At 38.0% G+C, this 22,559-nt stretch overlaps 1 protein-coding gene across 2 annotated transcripts in view; it reads right to left on the bottom strand.

The window, feature by feature from the left end:
* foxp1a (forkhead box P1a) overlaps positions 1–22,362 on the bottom strand; it is a 73,519-nt gene extending 51,157 nt beyond the window's left edge. The window contains exon 1 of one of the 2 annotated variants that reach the window (XM_067446641.1): positions 22,073–22,362. The gene's annotated coding sequence lies outside the window, so the exon portion shown is untranslated. The remainder of the gene's footprint in view (positions 1–22,072) is intronic. The other variant, XM_067446639.1, reaches the window with a different exon arrangement.
* Positions 22,363–22,559: the final 197 nt, after the last annotated feature.

The following is a 22,559-nucleotide window of genomic DNA, read 5'->3' on the forward strand; positions in this document are numbered from 1 at the left end:
GTACGAGGTATGAAAAACACACATTCACTTGTATGAATATAGTATTTATATTACATTAGTTTGCTATTCCAAAAATAGTGCCTTTACTGTTCCTGCTCTCATATATATGCTTACTTGTGCATATTTTTAAACCTACAATTAATTTATAACAAAAAAAAAATATTTTAGCAAAATGTGTACTTTAGTTAGAATCATTGCTCTCCCGTTCTACTATGCGGTGTCTGTTTGACTTGCATGTGCCTATTAGGGCTGTCAACGAATATTCTAAATTCGAATATATATTCGAATAGTTTTTAAAAGACGAATTTCGAAGGTGAAAAATATTCGAATTAAAAAATTAAATAAAAAAAAGCAGAAAAAATCCCCCGCCGCGGTAGTACAGGCGTGGCTGTCTGCTTTGTGAGTGAGCGCGAGCATGAGGGTTCAGGGACAGGTCACAGGAGTCGCACTGTCACTGCTGAAAGTTGACGCGTCTTGCAGTGAAGATGGCTGAAAGTGCAGAGCTCAACTCGACCGGAGCAGAGAAAGAGATTTTAACTCCATAATCTAAAAAGCCATGTCGGGAAGTACGTTGGATTTTGGTCGGTAGGAGGTAAAATTGTTGAGCCGCGAGATAAAGTTATATGCAAACTATGTAAGATACAGTTAGCATACCATGTCTCATTTTATTTAACGTTAAACAGAAACATTACAAAAATGTAGGCTACTGTACTGACTGAAGAGATATTGCATGAATAAAGGATAAATGCACTGCTTTCACTGGTGTGATTATTTACCATTTCATCTCAACGAAAGGTTCCGTGTTTACCACAGCACAGCTCGCGCAGAGCGTTCAATATGCTGTAAAACTTACATTAATATTAATAATATTTGTTTCAATCACTGAACGAAGCCTGCTATATTTGGGACAAGAGTCTCGCGACCTTAAATTGCTTGCACAAAACTCTTGATCAGCACTCAAAGTTTAGTCATTTAAACCATTATGTGCGGCGAGGGCGAGAGAGAGAGAGGTCTGCGCTCTGCGGTCTTGGCCATTAGCTAATTTATATATAATATTATATTTTAATAATTATTATATAATTTATAATAACAATCTACTTCTTGTTGTGTAAGTTGTGTAACTCTTTGACAACGTCATTGCCAAAATGCACGCCCAGATGTCCGAATAGTTTGAATATTCGTGTTTGTTTTAGAGGGAATATTCGAACGTCATTTTTGAGCAATTTTGACAGCCCTAGTGCCTATACCGGCGCACGTTCATTGAACAATGAAGTTTTACAAGACTCACAAGTTTGTCAGAATATGCAAAATGGAAATACTCACAGGAATTTAACACTTACCGATAAAGATTATACTATCGTTTGTTTCAGACACTTGGACAATGTACTTTCCTGATGGCTTGCTGGATGCAAATAATCAATAATCAAATTTGCTGACTATTTTTTTATCGATAATAATCATTTTTATCAAATAGTTGTTGCAGCCCATTTCAGTTTCAGTTAGATCACAATAAAGAACTAAAGATCTGTTGCTACGTTCGTTTCATTGTGACTTAGCATTTCATTAAGCAATTTGTTTCACATCAAGGTTACACTGAATTGACCAATCAGCATCTAGGATGAGAACTAAGATCCATTCACAGAGATCTGGATCAAAACGGCAGAAGGAAACAGATTGCACAAATATCCTGCTTCACATAACTCAGAGAACATTAGAGTACAAAAAACTTGTAAAATATGTACATAATGAGTGCATTACAATAAAATGCAGAATGCAGAAAAAAAAAAAAAATCAAGCACGCATCTGAGTTACACGGTGTCATTCTGCCATAGGCAGCCAACAGGAATGTTTGCTGTAAATAGATGTGTTAGAAATAACTACAAAATGCCAATCTGAACCAGTATTGGCCTGTTTGACTGTTTAAAAGCAACGCTAATGGACGTTTGTTTGGGTTTAACGTTCTTACATTGTCAGAAACATGAAAGGGAACAAAAGCTCGTCAACAGTGTAACTCCTGAAGAATGTTTTGTGTGTTTATTTGACTTACACTGGCATCGGTCTATTTGTACAGATGATAGGCCTTCATCTCATGAACGTTCCTCTGCATTCCTAATGCCTCATTTTCCCATAGACACAAACTTTAGTTGACAAGCAACACAAACATGAGGATTTTAGGGGAGAGGTGAAGCCTCAAAGGACTTCAACTGTCAGGAAGGGAAAACATACACCAACCTGAAGGAATGCCTTTGAAGTCACAATGAAGAGATATTGATACATAACACAAATAGGGAAGAAAGAAAGCAACGCCATAAACACACTCAAGCTCTGAGCATAATATTAGGAGTTCGACTGTGAGGTGCTTAATATGACGTAGCATCAAGATGCGGTTCTTAAAATGAATTAGAGTAATACAATTAGCAAGAACATCAACAAAAAAGGTTGTTTGTTGTGCAATTATGAGGATGGTGGGGTTTATTACCTATAATGCAATTGAACATTCAACTGGACAATTAATATGCCCAGGCACAGTACTCCAAATAATAAAGAAAACAAATTCATCACACTCATCCTACCTATTAATTCTCCACAATAGCAAATATCTGTTTGTTGGTTTTTCCAAATTAACTACGGAAAATAAAAAAAACTGTTAACCAATGGACAGCCAAGGGGCTATTCTGTTTTAGAAAATTACACTGAACATGAAACATGAAGAAAGAATAAAAAATAAAAATAAAATAAATAAAAAAAAAAAGTCTAAAAATTAATCACTGGAAAAAAAGGGCCACACTATGTGAAGGGAAAAGCTTGTATTACAGGAAGGTGTTGGCAAAAAGTTCAGGAAAAGAAATAATGTTTGGCTAGTTAAATACATTTGGCTAATTATTCACAATGATATTTTTACTACTTCCCCCAGATGCAGCATGACTTGACATCACACCATCAGACTGTACATATATAAATGTACAGTACAATATTTACTATCTGCTCCATATAGGAGTCTAACGAAAGGCAATCGATACTAGAAAAGTAATGAATTTCACAGGCACAAGCCTACACAACCTTAACAAACATTTATGCCTGAAATGCCATTCTGAATAAGTATATAGAAACAATAGAAGCACTGCATACGCCAATGCGAACATTTAACAGCAGAAATCTAAATCTGATGAACCCACAAAGAGCTATATGACTGTGTGTGATCTAGTGTTGTCACGATAACACATTTTTGACTTCGATACGATACCAGACTAAAATACCTCGATACCGATACCACGAAATCGAAATCGATACCACGGTAAAAACAAACAAAAAACAGGAATAATATGACAACAGAACTTAATATTCATTGTTTTATTTATTTTTTACTAAAAATTCACTTGGCCAGCATGTTCCTGCCCTGGTTTTTGACCGTTCCCTTCCGTTATTGCTATAATAACTGCATGCCAGTGTGAACATCCTTACAGAGATCATCATTATCAATCATTCACTAACCTTTCACTTCTCAACAGGTTGGGATGACCAAAATCTTATTTTATGATACAAGTAATTTAATATTTTTTAAATGTAATCTTATAATTATAATATAGATTTTTAATTGTATCTGTTTTTAAAAATAAGCAAAAAATGCAAATTACTATTTATTAATGTTTGCTGTCTGAAAGGCGCGTGCGCGCGCTTCAGGTCAGGTTCTGGCTCGAGCACGTCCCGCGCCACGCTTTTTCTTCTCATGCACGCATATTTCTGTTGCTTTCTCTGTCATGCGCTGCGTATATATTTAACTCTTCTACTTCCAATGTTTAGTGAACAGTTTAGTGAAGCAGAGCTCCACACACACGTCCTGACACCTGCTGTCACACATCCACGCACATTAAGAAATACAGCTCATATAGGCGCTGTCCTCCTTAAAGTACCGGTACTAATAAAAGTCCATATCGTACCGTTTGTAATAGCAGGGTATCGCAATACTTTTATAGTACCGGTATATCGTGCAACAGTATCCATCTCCATGTTTTTATTACCGTTCTGAATCCGATCTTAGAGAAATTTTCTGTTCTTTTTTTTTGTTGATATATTGTATGTAGATACAACAAGTTCTGGCTGACAACAAGAAATCATAGATTTAAACGTTTTGTTCCTCTAGCGTGTGGAGCGCCGCGATTTGACCAGTAAAAAACACCACACACACACCAACAGATATATATGTATATTACAAAGGCTATGTTTAAATCAACGTTGTGTTAATGTAATATCTTGAAAATAATCATTTAATTTTACCTCAGGCTTTGCATGGGTTGTTTTCTCTGGGGCTTGCGACGCGTTCAGATAAATGCCCACGAAGGTGAGGGAGGATTGTGAAAGTTTACAAAAAACGTATGTTTTCTTTAGAGGTGGGCATAGATTATTTTTATTAATCTAGATTAATTTTGAAATTAATCTAGATTAAAATGGCTCATCTGAATTCTGCCGAAGGCTTTCAGAATGTGTGTGCAACCCTCTCACACACGCTAGGGGTGTAATGGTACAGATCGTTCACAGGTTTGGTTTGTATCACGGTTTTAGGTTCACGGTTTCGGTACGGTTCTGTATTTGCTATGTTGAGGGGAAAAAAGGACTACTGTCAAATAAAAATAAAGATAATAAGAACAAATAACTTAAATACAAGCAGCAACACAAATAAACACTATTGAGCAAAGATACTAATAAAATAAACAATGCTTTTCAGGTTTTTCAGGTAGGTCTAACATTAGTTTTTAGTTAGAGAAACTGAATAAAATAATCAAATGTAAAATAGTTGCATATTTCACTGTTTAAATTAAAGATTAATCCTTATTAAACTTACACAAGCTATTCAATGAAGAGCAGTGACTGATCTTTTGTATAGCATCATCTTTCTTGACTGTATAAAGTTCTCTTAAAGGGGTACTTCAGCGCTGGGAAGATGAATCTGTATTTAAACTGGGTCATCAATGCAGTAGAAATGTGAAATTATTTTTGAATTTGGTGTCTTCTAGACTGAGAAAAGACAGAAAATGTATTTTTGTCCCATGGGGATGAAAGACTACAATTCCCAGAATGCTTCGCTGCCCTGTGAGGCCATTCCCAACGCTACCAACTTCATTACAGTCACTGAGTTGGAGACACTACAATTAAAAACTGAACGTGTCTGTTCAATATAATGAGCGAGTCACCGCGCGAGTATCACAGCACTGAGCACTAACTGCACGAGTGATGAGAGCTGAGGTAATCGCGACTACATTCGCATACATTCACAACGCGAGTTCAGTCTGGCGCGTTTCAGTTCATGCCTTTACAAGCTTAACTTTCATAGAAATGAATTTGAGAAGTTAAAAGACTTACATTGCTCACCATAGCTCCGTTTAAATGATCCTGTCTGCAAGCTGAGCTCTCCCTGCAAGCTGAGTGTAATCTCCCATCCCCCAATGCCGGATTCAAAAAATGCGGAAATAGCTCCCTCTGCTGGCTGTAGTCTTTAGCCTCTGGGCAAACATTCCTCCTATGATGCAAAAATCGTCATTTTGCATCATAGGAGGAATTTTTCCAGAAATAAAATGCATAAATCTCTCGTCTCAGGGAGATATGAGGGGGGAAAGCACAATAATTTGAATATTTTCCAGGGTTTCTACTGATACAAAGCCATATGCTAATCGCTGAAGTAACCCTTTAAGGCATATTTAGACTATGTCTGCTTGGATACTCATCAGCACTGACATGTTGACCGTTCAAGTGCAAGACTTGAAAGATAACAATATTTGCAGGCTGAGAGTCTTTTGCGCGGTTTGGGACGAGTGCACAGAGACAGATCTTCTCACAGTGCGCGCAAGTTCTCATTCGCGTCTTCTGTCGAATATACCCGGGTGATGATGCCGAAAACGATTGCTCATATTCGAACATACGGCAGCACTCGCATGCATTGAACAGTTTACAAAGAGAGGCCTTTTTGCCCACGTTTTTCTTTTATCATCGCTGTTGTAATACATAAAGCATCACATAAAAGCATATATAAAGTAATTACATAAAAGTAATACATTTATAGCATTACATAGCATGTACATAAAGCATTATTTTCAAGTTACAACTAATTTTAAAGATGTGTCATCAGATGTGAGATGAACCGTGGTGCAAGTGCACCTTTTGCACGGCCCCTGCTCTCGTCAGACAGCACCCCGGTTGGGTAACGCTGGTATAGACCCAGCTCCCAACCCAACTTTGAGATTAACGGCGTTATTTTTTTTAATCGCCCGATAAGAGTCTCATGTTAATGCAGCACATTAACGGCCCACCACTAGTTTTCTTACATGTTATGTCAAACTAGTATAACAATTAACGAAAAGCTTTTTGTGATTTTGCGGTCCGTCATGTGCAGCTACTTTTCTATTTTTAGCAGCATTCAGGATAGCAATTGACTATTCATAGTGTTCTTTCAAATGGATTGCACATGCTTACTAAACAGACTTTCACTTTCAACACTACTCACTACCGAGAGGTATCTGCGTGACGAGAGGTTCAACTTGGTTTATAGCCTACCCGCCGCGTCCGCACCTCTATTTATAAAAAATAAAGTCATTGCAGTCGTGCGCATTGAAAGCACGAGACCCCTTTTCACTTGGCGGTGCACGGCGAATATAACTCTCCGCGTGGCTCCGCATCCGAAGGTGCATTAGGCCATCCTTAAAAATATTCTTGTTTGCCGTAACCCGACCGACCCTGTCAATTTAGGGCCGACTCAATTTTTTTTTTTTTTTTCCTTTTAGTCCGACCGACTTGCCGGTTGTAAATTGGCTTTAAGACCGACCAATTTCTTTTTTTACTTTTCAAACAACTAATACAACAGTAATAAAATAATATGAATTATATTTTAGTAAGTATTATAAATGTATAAATTGCCTGGGCCATACAAACGAAGGCTACGTTCTTTCGTTTATAGAAAAACCCGTGACGTCATCTATGTTTACACTATGGTTAACGGATGTCACACTATGGCCTGCACGTGCGTTCGTTTCGGCTCCGCTCATCCTCTCATTCACTGTAACGTTAGACTGTTAAAGCCCTGTCGGAGATTTCGCCGTGTGACAGAAGTCAGGACCATGGACACGTTACACACACCGGGCAAGTGCACTGCAGAAGGGAGGGCTTAGTTTGAGCCCCTTTTTGAAAATGAATCAAAAGTGCCGCTCTCAACATTTATCATTACTATATTGTGGCGAATAAAACAGATTTTGAATTATAATTAATATAACAACGTGTACAAAACAGTAACAAATGGCGGAAAAGCCGTTTATCTTGTCTCTGTCAGTCTGAAATGTCGTTGTCATAACGCGCTGCTATGGGTAGCGGGTGTTCTGCTCGACCCCAGCGCGTGGTGGGAGCGGCGGCACTGGTTGTAACTTGAAAAATAATGCTTTATGTATGGTTCTGTCGATGGATACACGTGCACTACAACAGCGATAATAAAAGAAAACGTGGGCTATCGGTCTATCTTTGTAAACTGTGTTCAATGCATGCGAGTGCTGCCGTATGACCAGTCATTTTCGCCATCATCACTCAGTATATTCGCCAGAAGACGCGAATGAGAACCCTCTGCAGTGAGAGAAGATCTGTCTCTGTGCGCAGCGCGCGCACGTCTCACAGCGCGCAAATATTGAGTTCTTTCAAGTCTTGTGTTTGAACGGATAAACTCACACAAAAAGTATGTCAACATGTCGATTTTGATGAGTATCCATCAGACAGTCTGTATATGCCTTAAGAGAACTTTATACAGTCGAGAAAGACGATGCATATCTCTGTATTAGGTCTTAAAGGGGCAGTAGCCTTTACTGCTGTCTGTCAAACAAAAGATAAGGACTCACTCACTGCTCTTGATTGAATAGCTGGTTATAGCTACTTAATTAATTGAATTCATAAAAACAACATTTTGCTTTTTAATATTCAAATGCACTAGTCTATATCACCAGATGCGTTGGTCTGGCAAGAAGTGCAAGCCACTTCAGAGACACAGATAGTTGCGTGTTCTGAGTTAACACAATCGAGCATAAAAATAAGAAACATATCACAGGAAAATACTAAAACGTGAAGACAGCGGGAAAAGAGCTAAAATACGTGAGAAACCCGGAAAAAAAGGGAGGGTTGACAGCTTTGAGTCAATGACAGCTAGCTGGTGGTTGGACCCTTTTCTTAATGAATGCACCTGAAATTTATGCAATAAACATGTTTTTGACAAATATTTCAATTTGTTTGTTGTCTATATAGCCTGCAATTAGCCTACACGCCCGAAGGCACGGCTTGAAGACACAGTCAGTGATGTCACGATATGCCAATTTGTTTAAATTCATACCTACGTAATCACCATCACCAAAAATGTACATTTTTTTTTTGTATTAAAATTTGAAAAAAAAAATATAGACCTACCTACCGACCCTTTTTTAATTTTTTTTTACTGTTACTGCAAACCAAAATATTTTTAAGGATGGCCTTAAAGTGGTATCGGGTGAGGTTGTATTGGGGTAGTTTTACGAGTACAGGTCACGAGTAGCCGAGTACTGGTATCGGTATCGCTGCTTGCGTGTCGAGTGTGAAACAGGCATTACTTTCTTATATGAACACATAAGAAGATATTTTGAAGAAGTCTTTTTTTTCTCTCCAGACAGTCAGAGGGATCCGTTGTTGTTTCAGACCTTTTTGACTTGTACTGTATGACCAAAAACAACTGAAACCTTCCTCAAAATAATCTTCTTTTGTGCTCCATAACAGAGAGTCAGTCAAACAGAAAGACATGATGGTGGATGGTGGAAAATGGATTACCATTTTGGGTGAACTGGCCCTTTAAGACAAGCAAGCAAGGAACATATAAGATGACTAAAAGGCACTCAAGCAGGTGCCTATACAAGCAGAACAACCTGAATGTTTCACAAGACATCCGTATTCCATAAACTTTATGAAGCAATCAGACTCTAACCTGTACAGAGTTATTTTGGAAGGCTAATTTCACATGCTAACACTCATGACATTTGTAGTTTATGACAATTGTTTAGTCACACTCCATACACATCAGATACTTTATTACTGCTAAAACAGTCTAAAAATGATTGAACAACAAATAATCGGTAGATAGCTAAAAATTAGCATCATTTTTTTATTCAACCAAGTTTTGACGAGGCTAATGGGACTATTTTGTAGGCTATAGCATGGTGTCTGGATGCATGGCTCTATTTTTAGAGAGGCTTCTGAGATAATGGAAGAGGCAGCCCTCATAGAATATCACATTTCATAGCCGGGCTACAAACACATGACAAATTGTGCAGATACACAAAACCACACTGTGCGGATACAACCCAAGTAAAAGATAGGCAGGCTGCATCAGTGAAATTACAGGGCCAGACAATATTATCTTGGAAATGTGTGACAGCCTTAGTACAGAGAGCAGTTTGCTATAGTGCCTGCTTTTCATTCAGGTGTACTACTATGTAAATACACTTTACTGAGATGGAAATGATGTGGTTTTTACAGAGAGACTGAACATCATGGTGATGAATGCTTGTCAAGCATTCGATTTTGAGTCCATTCAAAGTTTTTAAACTTCACAAATAGTGCGCGCAGATTACGAAAGTCAAGGCTGAAAAGCAAATTTTGTTGTCAAGGACATAAGAAAGATGAGCAAATAGAACTGTAGTTTGGTAATATCTCCTTTTGCTTTTTAATACATAGTACTTGTTTTGGCTTGGGATTTTAAAATGTAACAATATTGCAGATGTACCAATATTAGGAATCTCGTTCAGATTCAGCTAATACAGATATGATCCAGAATCATTCGGAGGCTGAAATAAATTGAACAGGAGAAACAGCAACAGCAGGACATCCGTCTCTGTGGTATGTACTGTATTTAGTGGCCTGTCAACCTTTGTGTGTCTTTACTCGCAGTTTATGAGGACATGATTCGGTTTATGGACTATTGTATGCGACTAAACCTTAGCAGTAGCAAGCAAAATGGTTTTGCACGTCAAGACTAGTGTAACGTTATACATAGAACAACAATGGAGTCCGTTAGCGCATTTGAATGACGAAGCACGCGATCGTGTCGTTTACTGATGTTTACTCACGTGACGATAGCCAACAGCACAGACATTTGAAGCAGTTTTACTCACCGGCCGCTTCCAAAGCAGGACCAAACCTTTATCGCTGGGACAACTCCGTCAAAAACACACTTCTTTGGTATGATTTGGTAAAGTCCTGACAGCAGTGACCGGTGGAGATCCACTTTGCAACGCGACTGAAACGATGTTGTGAAGCTTCCCGTCATTTCTGCGTTCAAATCAGTTCAAATGCAGCGCTGCCTTCCCGGAATGCTGTGCTGAAGCGTTGAAGTCGCTTGATGTCACTCATAGGAATAAAGTGGAGCGTGGTGCGGACTATAACGACGTAAGTGTCCACAGACGACTGGATCTGCAGCTGAGAGAGTGTTTATGGGCGTGCATTTCCTCTCTCGCTCTAGTCACGCGCGCGCACCCTTCCGGGAGAAGAGCCCGTACGGCCCATACAAGGACCTTCCGCTCTGTCGACGTCAAGCGGACTCATACTCGAAAAAAACTCTCCGAAACCGGAAGGAGTATTTTTGACACAGAAATACTCCATCAAACGTCCAACATTAGTGTTTGAAACTTTGTCTATGTTTAGGATGGGAATCCAAGTCTTTAACAGTGTAAAAAGCTCAGTATGCATGAAACAGCATTTCACCCCCCCCCCCCCCCCCCCCTTTAATGTATCTTTGCAGTTACACACTGTTGTTATCCCTTTAGTCACCACTCTCATGTGAATACTTAACTTCTTAATCCGCACCGGATCGTGGGCGGGGCGTCTGACGCAAGTGGGCGTGTCTCTACTTATAATTACTTTTGTTTTATACAAACTGTTCAATCAACTATATCAAACTATGCATCATTTGAAAGCTAAAACACTCAAGATTCATGTTCTGAACTCGTTTTTGCAATAAATACACCAGAGAGGAAAGGGTTAAATTAAATGCTAAAGCAGTGGCTATTTAAACATTAGCATAATGAACGCGGTACTCATCTTTCATCTCCTGACGTTCAGATCAGATCGGACGAATCCACAAAACAACACCATACATGTCTGTGTAAGAGTCCACTCTTCAAAATGCATCCCACTTTTAATCCAAAACAACGAAAAAATAAGGGGAAAAAACTAAAAATCCTCCGTTGTTTGCATAAGCGTTTTGTGTTAAGAGTAATCAATCATGTCCATTTTCAATGAAATAGCGATTGTAAGCCTTATTTTGACAATCTCCCCTGTACTGTGGAAGGTTCCGGTCATATTAAACCCTCCCAGGTCTCTCTCCTTCAATCATAAGCCCGGTTAGGAAACATGCTAGAAAGGGAGCGCGTCACTGGGTGATACATCTGTCAGTCAAACTCGCTGGTCCTTCGTTGGATAAGCCAGTCAATGCCTAGCCAATGCATAGCCAGCATAGATTTGATTGATGGATGTAGTAACGAATCAAAAGACAATATTTTGCGTAGTTTATGTAAGAGATGTCGTAAGAAGCATTAGTGAATACCTCATGCTTACTTAGCGTCGTCTCCACAGTTTTCATTCATCGTATCCAGCGCCTGCCAGTGTGAGCGCACACACTTACACACAACGCGCAGACTAAATTAGAGACTGTTTTTATCAACTAAATTAGTTTTTTTACACTTGTAAATTCTGTAAATAGTTGTTTTAGTTATCAGGGACTGCAAATGCATTATAATTAGCAGTTTATTGCAGATTTATTTGAATAAAAACTACTCTTTACTATTACACAAATGTTCTAATATAATTGGACTTTATTGAAAGGACGCCCAGTCTTTTTTGACATAAAAGCTTACAGGAGCTACATTTTTGAGAGAATCGTCCTCAAATTTTAATCAAAGCATGATCAGACATTCAGTTTTATATTTAGGTTATTTTCAGGGCATTAAAATTAAAATCTAAAAAATTTTTCCATAAGGGATTAATAAAAAAATAAAAACGTGAGTCACTTACATGCATATTTCCCCTTGTTTTAATCTGTCCCTATACTACTTTGAGTTATTATGACTTTTGAATAACATAATTTAAAGTGTCTAGTTTAAAATAAGACCACATTTATGGATATAGACCATAGGGTTTAAGAGCTGCAGACATTTTTATTTGGGGTATGTCATTTTTTTATTTATTTCTCAGAGCAGGGCGAGGGTTAAGAGGTTAAATTACATGTTGACTTTTGAACCTAAGTTTAATGTTCAACAACATATTTCAGCCAAATTAATATATTTGCACTAAATAATGTCTCGGCAGACAGCACTAATCGATAATGACATTTTGATCATAATGACAGTTGTAATCCTACCATTTAAAAGTTTAGCGTTAAGTTAGGGCTGCACGATTATGATATAATTGTCGATTATTCCCTTGAATTTGTAATTGCAATTATTAAACACGATTATCACAATTCCAACACCCTGATGAAGGCCAATGGGCCAATACACGTTGGTGTTTTAATGTTTTAGCCCTACCAATAAAGGCTTTTTTACTTTTGCATCCTATTGAGTGCCTAGACTTGGATTTTTTTCAAATTCTTTTTTTTACATTGAATGATGGTTGGAATAGCTTTATACTAGGGGTGTAACGATACACTCGTGTCACGATTCAATATAACTCATGATACTTAACTTATCGATGAACGTATTGATATTTTATGACAAAATAATTTTTTTTTTTTTTTTTATTACTGTTGTTGTATTATTAACAGGACTGGCAAATATTCCCCCATTGCATCATTATACATTATATATTGTGGTTTAATGTAGTAATCTCACTGAAACTCTCAAACCAAATGTTTCTCTCCTCACGCATTACTCCCGCTTTCAATGGCAGCATCTCTCCCGGTCGCAATGTCCCTCCTCTTCCGCTTTCAATGCACTATACACATAAGAATAAACCATCTAAAATGCTTTAAATAATCATAGATGTGATCTGGTGATTTAAATGATGCTTGTGCTTTCACTATAAGGAGTGCCACTGCCCCTTTAAATGATGTTTGCGCTTTGACTTTGAGGAGTGTCATTCCAGCAGCGCTCGCGCTTCATATGATCAGTGCAATCCGTCACAGCTCTTTTCACAAGAAAGTGTGTCAAAATGACTATTCCTAAACTGTAAATATTTAGCTCATCTATGTTGTCATCAAATGTTAATTCTGCATGTACTCACACTCATGTTGTTTTTGCATGTCTCGCAATCATTTGAACGTCCGTGTTTACTTCAGTAAGCGAGTTGTGGTAAATCTGCTTATCAGATAAAGCCATTGCAGGGCTCTACGCTAACTTTTCTCTTGAGGAGAAATTGTGCTCCTAATAAAAAAAATTTTTAGGAGCACAGTCAAAAATATAGGATCAAAAATTTGAGAGGAATGGACAGTCCCACCGCTGTCTTGATGCCCTAGCATCAATACTTTATGATGCCCGTGGCACTGGGACTGGACTTAAATGGAGGGACAGAAATCGCAGCTTTTATAACAAACATCTTCATTTGTGTTTAGAAGCTAAATTAAACAACATATAGGCTGTATGCACTGCTTCTGTGCTATTTTGCGTAACATGCTATAATATGCGTAACACACTATCTAAGCACGAAGAATAATATATATTTTTTTTGTAATTGCGGCTTTGAATGATTACATCCATAATCGCAATTAGAAACTCGATTAATTGTGCAGCCCTACGTTAAGTGACCTTTTTGTAAGAAATTCATACTTTTATTTAGCAAAGATGCATTAAATCGATCCAAAGCGATAAGGACATTTATAATGTTAGAAAAGATTCTTTGTGTGGTGTAGAACATGAAAAGTAAGGCACAGTCTCTGTTCCTCTGTTCTCTTCTTAAATAAATAAAATACATAATATAGCCTAAATACCAATCCTGTAAATTCCTGATTAAAAATTTTAATCAGAACAAAATAAGTCATCTCAACCAGACTGATTAATTATTTTAGTATTATAGTCATTCAAATAAATCAGAAGTACTGATAAAAGTTTATAGTTTGAATATAAAGACTGATGTCTACAGTAGCGATAAAAAAGTAAATAAATCTTATTAAAAAATAATAAGTAAATCTCCTTTTGAAAGTAGGGCTGCCCTAAATACTTGACCAAAAGATATCAGACGACAAGAGGCTTAATTGACAAAATTTGAATCCGTTAGCGGGGAAAAAAACTTCACATGAATTGGCGAAGTCACACACTCACTGACAGATTACGTTACCATGGATGGCCCATGTGGTAATATGTCAAGAAGAAAATTCACTTCACGTGGCCGCTCACTCTAAAATTAACATTAACCTTGATAAATGTGTGCTAATATCAGGTGCAAATCCAAGTGTTTTTGTAAAGTGGAAGATAAATTAGTATTAGTTAATACACTTCTACATCATCTTAACATCTTCTCAAAGATGTGCAAGACACGGTGCTCACTTCTCCCCAACATTTAAAATTATTTTTTATTTAAATATGCTTAAAATATAAACGCATCAATTACATTACACCAGTAGGTGGTCACAAGTGACTGTTAAATATGTCTTTTTCATTTTAATTATTCATTCAGGTGATTTGTTCAAAAACACTAATTCATCCAGTAATGAAACAAGGAGTCACTGACTACGTTTACATGCAACCAAATAATCCATTTGGACTGACGGCTCAATCGGACTGAACAGCCGTCATGTAAACACCTTAATCGATCCGATTGAGCTCGAACCAAATGAAGTTTCAATTTGATTGAAAAGGGGGGTTTATTCCTTTTCTAATCCAATCAAGAGGACATGTACACACTTGATCAGATTGAAATACAAAAAGGACTGCACATGTAAAATGATGTAGAAAGTGTACGACGTGTGTAGCACAGTGTTCTTGTTGAATAAAGTTTCATATGAGTGTCCCGTCATTCTAAAATTATCCTTTTACTCTGCGTCTGAGACGTGGAGCAGGACAACGTCCTACCAGTCCTGTTGGTTTTGTCTGCGGGCATTTTTACTGCATGATAAATGTAAGCAGCACGGCAAAACAGATCATATGCTCATTGTCTTCAAATTATGCAAGTCTGCTGTTAATAAAATGAAGAACCAATGTAGGAGAATAGTTATGCACAAACAGCAGGAAACTGCATATTTGTGCAGTGTGCTCATGTCAAAAAATCAATTCAGATTTGAAGATTGTGACAAATGCGCACATCAACCTGATCAATTTAGAGTCAATGTAAACACTAAATTCAGATTAATCAATTGGAATGAATTCAGTTTGACTGAAACAAAAGTTGTGCATAGCCATTCAAATCAATTAAAAACTCAAATTCATTATTTTCAGTTATTTTTAGTTATTTTAAAATTTAACGATTTGACAATATTGCCGTTTTACTGTATTTTTGATCAAATCAATGCAGACTCGTTAAGTAAGCATGAGACTTCTTTTAAAAAACACAAAAATCTTGAGTTCGGAGTCTGTCGAAAAGTGTGAATACTGCGTGAAAAAAAAGTATAAAATTTTACATAGTTAATGACATTACTACATTAAAGGACTATATTATGTTGAATATAACGTATAAATAATAATGCAATTGGGGAGTATTTGTGGGTCCAAAAAATAAAAGCCCATTATTTTGGCTAAAAATTTTGCGATACGCATTGTATCAAGTTCAGTATCGCGATTTGTATCGAATCTCGACTCGAGCTGGACTAGTGACACCACTCCTATGACTAGTGTAAAAAATATATTTAGATCTAAACTCAAACCCATTGTTTATGCTAGGTAAATTTAAGCATTATAACAATGTTCATTTTAAAAAAAAATACAATAAAACACCACAAAGTCTTGACGCAACCTAAAGTATTTCCAATAACCCACTGCACTGGTAACCTCAAGCAAACACTTCATATAATAAAAGAGACTTGCGGCATAGGTTTCTCTATAGATCACAAAGTGCTTAAACTCTCCAGGATGGCAAACACAGATAGCATAACCACACTTACTGTTCCGGAACATTTGAATAGGTGTGTGAGTCAGTTGAGATAGGGCAGCAGAATAATCACCATTTCCATAGATTAGACCAATAGACAATGTAGAGTGACAAGCAATTCCTTCTCAACTCTTCAGCAACATCTTTCCAGCCCACAAGGTTAACGGGCGTTTATTTAACAGAAACTGATTATTATGCACAATTGCACATACATTATGAGCTACAAGTTTCGTTTTCTTCAAGAAATAACCCACGCGAAGGACTAGGCTTATTCACTATACTAACAGGAAAAGGTAGTGACTGAATAACGCTAACCAAAGAAAGAACCTGTCACCTTGGCCAGCCAAGCAACCAGCCATAACACCTCCTCACCACAACAAAATTTGCTCAATGTTAGCTCACTCATCTGAAACCCATTCACCTGAGGGGAAACCCTTTGTGAAGCCAGAATTTAAGAAAGGGGAAACTGAACGTAAATTTCCACCTTAAAAGGAAATATCTGTCACGTTCATCTATGCATCCACGCCTATGAGCACCACACGTGCCGCTTCCTCGGAAAGAACAAACCGCATTACACTTACTCCTACATTCTCTCATGCTCGTGGCACTCCCTTCAACTATTCCTACTAACTAACTAAAGATTGTTGTTTCTTATGCACTCACTGTAGGACGTCTGGGTATGATATGCCATAAAGGTTTTTATCTATTCTAGACATGTCTAGAAAACTGTTAATCATTAATCGGATTATAACATTGACATTACCGGTTCCTGACCATCTTATTACCAAGAGGTGAGGAGGTTATGTCTTTAAGAAATGAGGCATCACTTTTGCACAAGTCATTAAAGCTGTTATTACACAAGCATGGCAAAACCTGTCAATCGACACATCATTCAGTCAGAGACTAAGAGTGACAGACAGAAATGCATGAGGTTCATTGATTCTATTTTAAGGACAATAATAACACAGTTGTGAACCACAAGACAGGACATCACAGGTTTGTCAGCAATATTAGGAAGCTCCAGGATACAGAAAAATGCTAGGAGGAGAAAGATGTGAAAGAAGATAAACAGGGTTTCTCAATCTGGGTTCTGGGGGGAACTGCATGGGGTTTGCGAGTTGATGAAAAATATTTAATTGAACATAACATTAAAAATGAATAAATGCTGCACAATTAACTGAAATTAAACAGAAATAGCCAGCAAATTGTGATCATTTAAGTAGAAGTTTCAGAGTGAACAGTGCGACTGTGTTCATTAATATGCATGCAGCTTATAGGCTACATTCACACCGTCACTTCATGAACTGACTGCAGCTTTTATATCTCTAACCAAAAAACTGACGGGGGCAGCTCCGGTGGACAACAGTGACTGATCTTAAACTTTCAAATGACAAATCATTTCTCTATATAAGTAACCGAAACCACACATAACCCGTAACCTATAGACATGGGTTTGAGCAGTGCAGAGTGTCTCTCTCCAACTGTATGACATGACAGACCCGTGATTATCCAGTCCGGTTACGTTCACACGGCACGTGTTTTCCGAGTCCTGAAAATTTACAGGTGTGAAATTGGTTATAGAATGCGGTTGAACTTGTTACTCCCGTAAACAACTGAGCTGTGTTAGAACGTAATTAAGGACTCAAATAAAGGACTGACAACCGTATTCTGCTGCTGTGTGAACGTGGCCATATGGTCTTTTCAAAGTGGGAATTGGGAAGGCAATGTGTGCTAGGTAGGGGCGATATACCGGTAGAAATTCTGGACTATAGTCTCTATAGCGGTTACGCCAAAGACTTAACAAAGGTAACATGGCAGAATAGTCCCGCCTTCAAAAGTAAATGAGCCAATTGCTGATTGGTAAAGTCACTGCTCACTGCAGTTGCCGTTAGAAGCTCCGTTTCCTATAGGAACCTGAGACTCGCTCTTATGGGCCTTTCACACCGAACGCGGAATGCGCTGCGCTTGCCACTGGGTACAGCGCAGCCCTTCAGATGCGCTTCACTGGCCAGCGCAAAGTAGGCGGAGTTTTCAAAACTTTTTGCGGGAGTTCTATATGTCTATTTCTATTCATTCAATCAGCAGCAAATATGTATCTGTCCCGTGCTAAAAAGCAAGCGATTAAGCGATAGCAATAACCCTTCTAGTAAGAAGAAGAGAGAGAGCAGCAAGGAAGAAGAGGTATATATACACACACACACACAGAGTGTGAAAACAAGGCATATAAATAAGACATATATCAATATATCATTATGATTATTATGTATATGCCTTGTTTGCACATTGTTTGTGTGTGTAGGCCTATATGTGTGTATTATATTATAATAATATTATTGTACTGACACGCACAGTACAAGATGTTCATCCATTTTGATTTCCGTGCTCGTTTCTTTCGATGTACCGTTTCTATTGGCCGCGCGTAATCGTCACAGAGCGCAGCGGCAAAAGTTAAAATATTTTGAACTTTGACCGCGGCATGCGCGCAAGCTCGTCAAGGGTGCGCTCCGCTGCGCGTGCGCTTTTGTCGGCGCAGCAACAAACCGTCCTTGCGTGGCGCAAGCCATTGAAATGAATGGATTTCTTAGCGCAGCGGCGCCGTTGCCGCGTTCGGTGTGAAAGGCCCATTAGGATTGCAAATGCGCATTTACTCGTCTAGCCTAAAAAAACCTTTTTTTTCTTTTTCAAAAAAGCTATTTGATCATAAGAAACCACATTTATGGGACAGTTCATGTTAGATTTAGTTGTTGATTTGAAATAAGTAATTGTGATTTTTTGAGATTCCATAATTCCCCAATTCAAACAGTTAGGACTTGGTCTTGTATGTCTGAAATAGCTGTAGGCCTGTCACAATAACACATTTTCCTGGACGATAAATTGGCCAAGAAAATATTGCGATAAATGATAATATTGTCGTTCTGAGACCATTTTCATCTAAAATAATGATAATAGCATAATAATGCAGGTACATTTTTTCAAAGATCAATTAAATTTTATTTCTAAAAACTATTTAACACTGAATAAGGATTGTTTTTCTTGAAACCTTGTAATCATGCTCAGACAACTTGACTTGACCATCTCTGAGGAAAGCTAGGTGAGATTTTGATACAGCGAGAAAGAAGACATTGATGACATGCTTTTCATTTACTTGGGAAAAAAAGGAGATGGTGTATTGCTATCTCTACAGGAACTTGTGCCTTTTTAGCACACAAAGATTGAACTGAAGAAGTAACTTGCATTTATCAAACTGCCAACTTCAGTGTAGCTTTAAGCCTCGTTTATACTCTGCGTGTCCGCACGAGCCTAAGGGTGCGTGCGGCAAAAATAACGTCAACTTGGAGTGTGCCGTGCACGTCAAATTTTGTAACTTTGCGTGCAGCTTCACAACCGAAGAAGCACGATCTCCAGGAGGAGAATCTGCCCGAGCATGAAGTCTCATAACACCGACACCCGGTCTGCGCGTTGAGTATAAACAAACACCTCCCCAAACGAGGCGCGCGCGCAGTCAACGAGAGAGACGAGGAAAGCAAACAAGCATTCAAATGGAAATTATCGAGCTCATTTTTTTAAATCGTGCGATTAATTGATTTATTGTCTATCGTGACAGACCTACAAATATGGCTGCAGAGTGAAAAGACTTTCTTTGAAAGAGACTTTGGTTACGCTCATGTCACGTCGCTGTGGTACGTTGACACGAAAGCTTATTGTTTGCATGCCTTTTAAACCCTCGGAGCACAATTAGCAGCGAAAGAGAACTCATTACAGTATATGTGCGTGCTCTGACAGACTGTTTCTCAGCGGTGTGAGAGACGTGCAACATGACGCTTGTGCTCAAAGCGCGTGAGAAACAAACCGAGTGCTTTGGCAGACTAAATAGGCTTGACCGGTTAAATAAACATACCTATGTGTCAAAGTGACCAAGTCTTTACAGTAAACAGCCATTTATGTCTTAAGTGAACGTTAACAGTTGAGAGAGAACGCACAAGTATATAGATAACGATCAGTCAGTCTTAAAGTGACAGCATCAAAATACCTGCTGTCATTGCTAATCAAACAACAAGAGAGAAAAATCTCTCACTGCCCTTGACAAGCACTTTTGTAACTTAATAAGAATAAATGTATATTTAATTTACAGTAAAGACTATAGTATTTCTAGTGCTCTAGGTCTGTTTCATGTGTGTCGTCATTCTCCTGTAGTTAATTTATTTGCTCTTTTTTTTAAATCACAGTTTAGTAAGCTGTGTTCAGCTTGAGTTTTTTTGGCAAGCATTTTATTATTTTTTTTTTTAAGATTTGAAAACGGTAATAAGAATTATTTCAATGGTATTAAAAAAATTGATAACGCAAAAATAACTATATTGTGATTTATATCATTACTGTGAAATAAAATTACTCATTTCGTAAAATATCAGATTTTGGTCATGTTGCCAACCCCAGAGGTTCCTTTTTTTTTTTCTTCTGTCCAACATTTTGTGGAAAGTTTACAGCATTTCTAAAATAAAAGCTTGAGGATTTGACGTTTAGTTGTTTAAAAGTGAAGAATTAGACAAATATTTCCTTTGCAACTTATAGAGTTAGTTGGTTCCTGTAAGTAGAGGTTTCCATATGAAATTTAAAAAGCCATATCGCACATTTCAAATCACAAAATATTTTTTAAAGTTTCTATAAAAAAGGTTCAATATTTTGTTTACCTGCATGTCATGTGACCGATAACTGAAATCAGAGAACTGTGAACATGTGTCATTAAATATTAACTTAATATCTCAGGGTGTACTTCGAGTAAATATTTTATGCTAAGAGGTTTAGCTGACCCCAAAGTTTGGAAACCCCTGCACTAACAAATGAAAATCTCTTGAAGGCTATACTGAAAGAGTTTTCCAGTTGTGCTGAATGGACAGATAGATCTTCCCAATGGACCGTAAAGTGAGGCAACCCAATCCTAAGGGCAGGTAACACCTGGTATAAGAACAGACAACTCAAGTAAAAAAAGACAGAATGGATGCCTGTATAAGGGCTCCAACAAATGATTAACTGAATTGTAAATGCTCGAAGGCAAAAGGAGAAATGAAACCCGTCAAGGGGCGTTGCTTTTGTGTTTGTTTGTTGTAGTTTCAACAACTTCAAACAGTGAAACTGAAGGAGAAATTTTTAACTCCTTAGTACACTCATGGAGAATAGAGAAAAGGAGCAAACAAAAGAAATACTGAGGGGAAAACCTAGTGTTCTTCCAACCTAGGGACATTATTAGGTGCCTAAAAATACTGTCTAGGAAGGCACTTCAATAGGTTGAGACATAACCAAAGCTACGCCTCTATGAGAGGATACATGCGAGTCCCTGTTTAAACATGCTGACCAAAATCAAACCACCCAGTTAGGATTAACACTCAGTTGAATGAGATTTGACTAATGCCAACTGACAAACACTATAATAAAGGCTATATAATAACAGTGTGGAGAGACAAAAAAAAAAATCTCAAAGTTTAAATGGCTGAAGATGCTTTATTTGTTCTAAATGTAGTTATTCGATATGATAAATAGCCCCATGATGTACGTGTGTTGATAAGATTGTACATATACAGTAACTTACATATATTTTATACAAGGTGTGTTGATATGTTTTGTTATAGTAAATGATTAATAAGAATAAAAACCGCTGTGGTTAGACGTGATTCACGACAGTGTCTTGAACTGAAGTTACTGTTTTTGTTCTCCACATGAACTGAACCAACGGCACATGTTAGCCAGCTAACACTCCCATGAGGGCTTTAAATACTGTCCTACGGCAATAACTGCGTGTTATGCAAGCCGCCGACTCTGTTCAAGGCAAATTACCTGTTATAAAATACTAAATAATGTGTGATAATAGCGCGGAGAGCTTTGAATTAGCTGCTCCTCCTGTCTGCTCTCCAGCGCTGCCGTTAGTTGTGATAAGGCTAATAACTAGCAAATCAACATCACATGCAAATTAGGAATAAACAAAGACACTTGATTTTAAACAAAAAAAGAATAAACTCACCGGGGATGAAATGGTTTCTCAACGGGCAGAAATGAAAACTTTCACGGTGACCGCGGAACGAACTTCTGCGAGCTGTAAAGCGCAGTACGTCGGTCTCCCATGAAGCTCGCGTAGCAGCGCGCTGGCCGCCACACTGCCGCGTGCAGCACAATGTAAACAAGTGTATTCCTCCGCAGTGCGCGTCCCAGGGACTACTTTACAGACAACGCGATCAGCTTTTGCACGTATTCGGTGCCGTTTACAGCGAGCGTTGAATTATAAATCTTAAACAAGATTAATTGGGAACAGTTATTGTGTGAGTCGTAGCAAACGGAGTTTTTTGTAGGTTTGAGAGTAGCTGTGGAGACGTGACGTCACGTCCACCTGCTGAGGCTAAAGTGATTCGTCGCTCAAGGATTCTGTTGCGCACAAGAATAGATACAAGTCCTTTCATGATGCATTAATAAGCAATAACATGATTAACACGAGAAAACATATAGAGCTTTCA

The sequence above is a fragment of the Pseudorasbora parva genome, chromosome 6 (assembly GCF_024679245.1).
Source record: "Pseudorasbora parva isolate DD20220531a chromosome 6, ASM2467924v1, whole genome shotgun sequence".
NCBI lineage: Eukaryota > Metazoa > Chordata > Actinopteri > Cypriniformes > Gobionidae > Pseudorasbora > Pseudorasbora parva.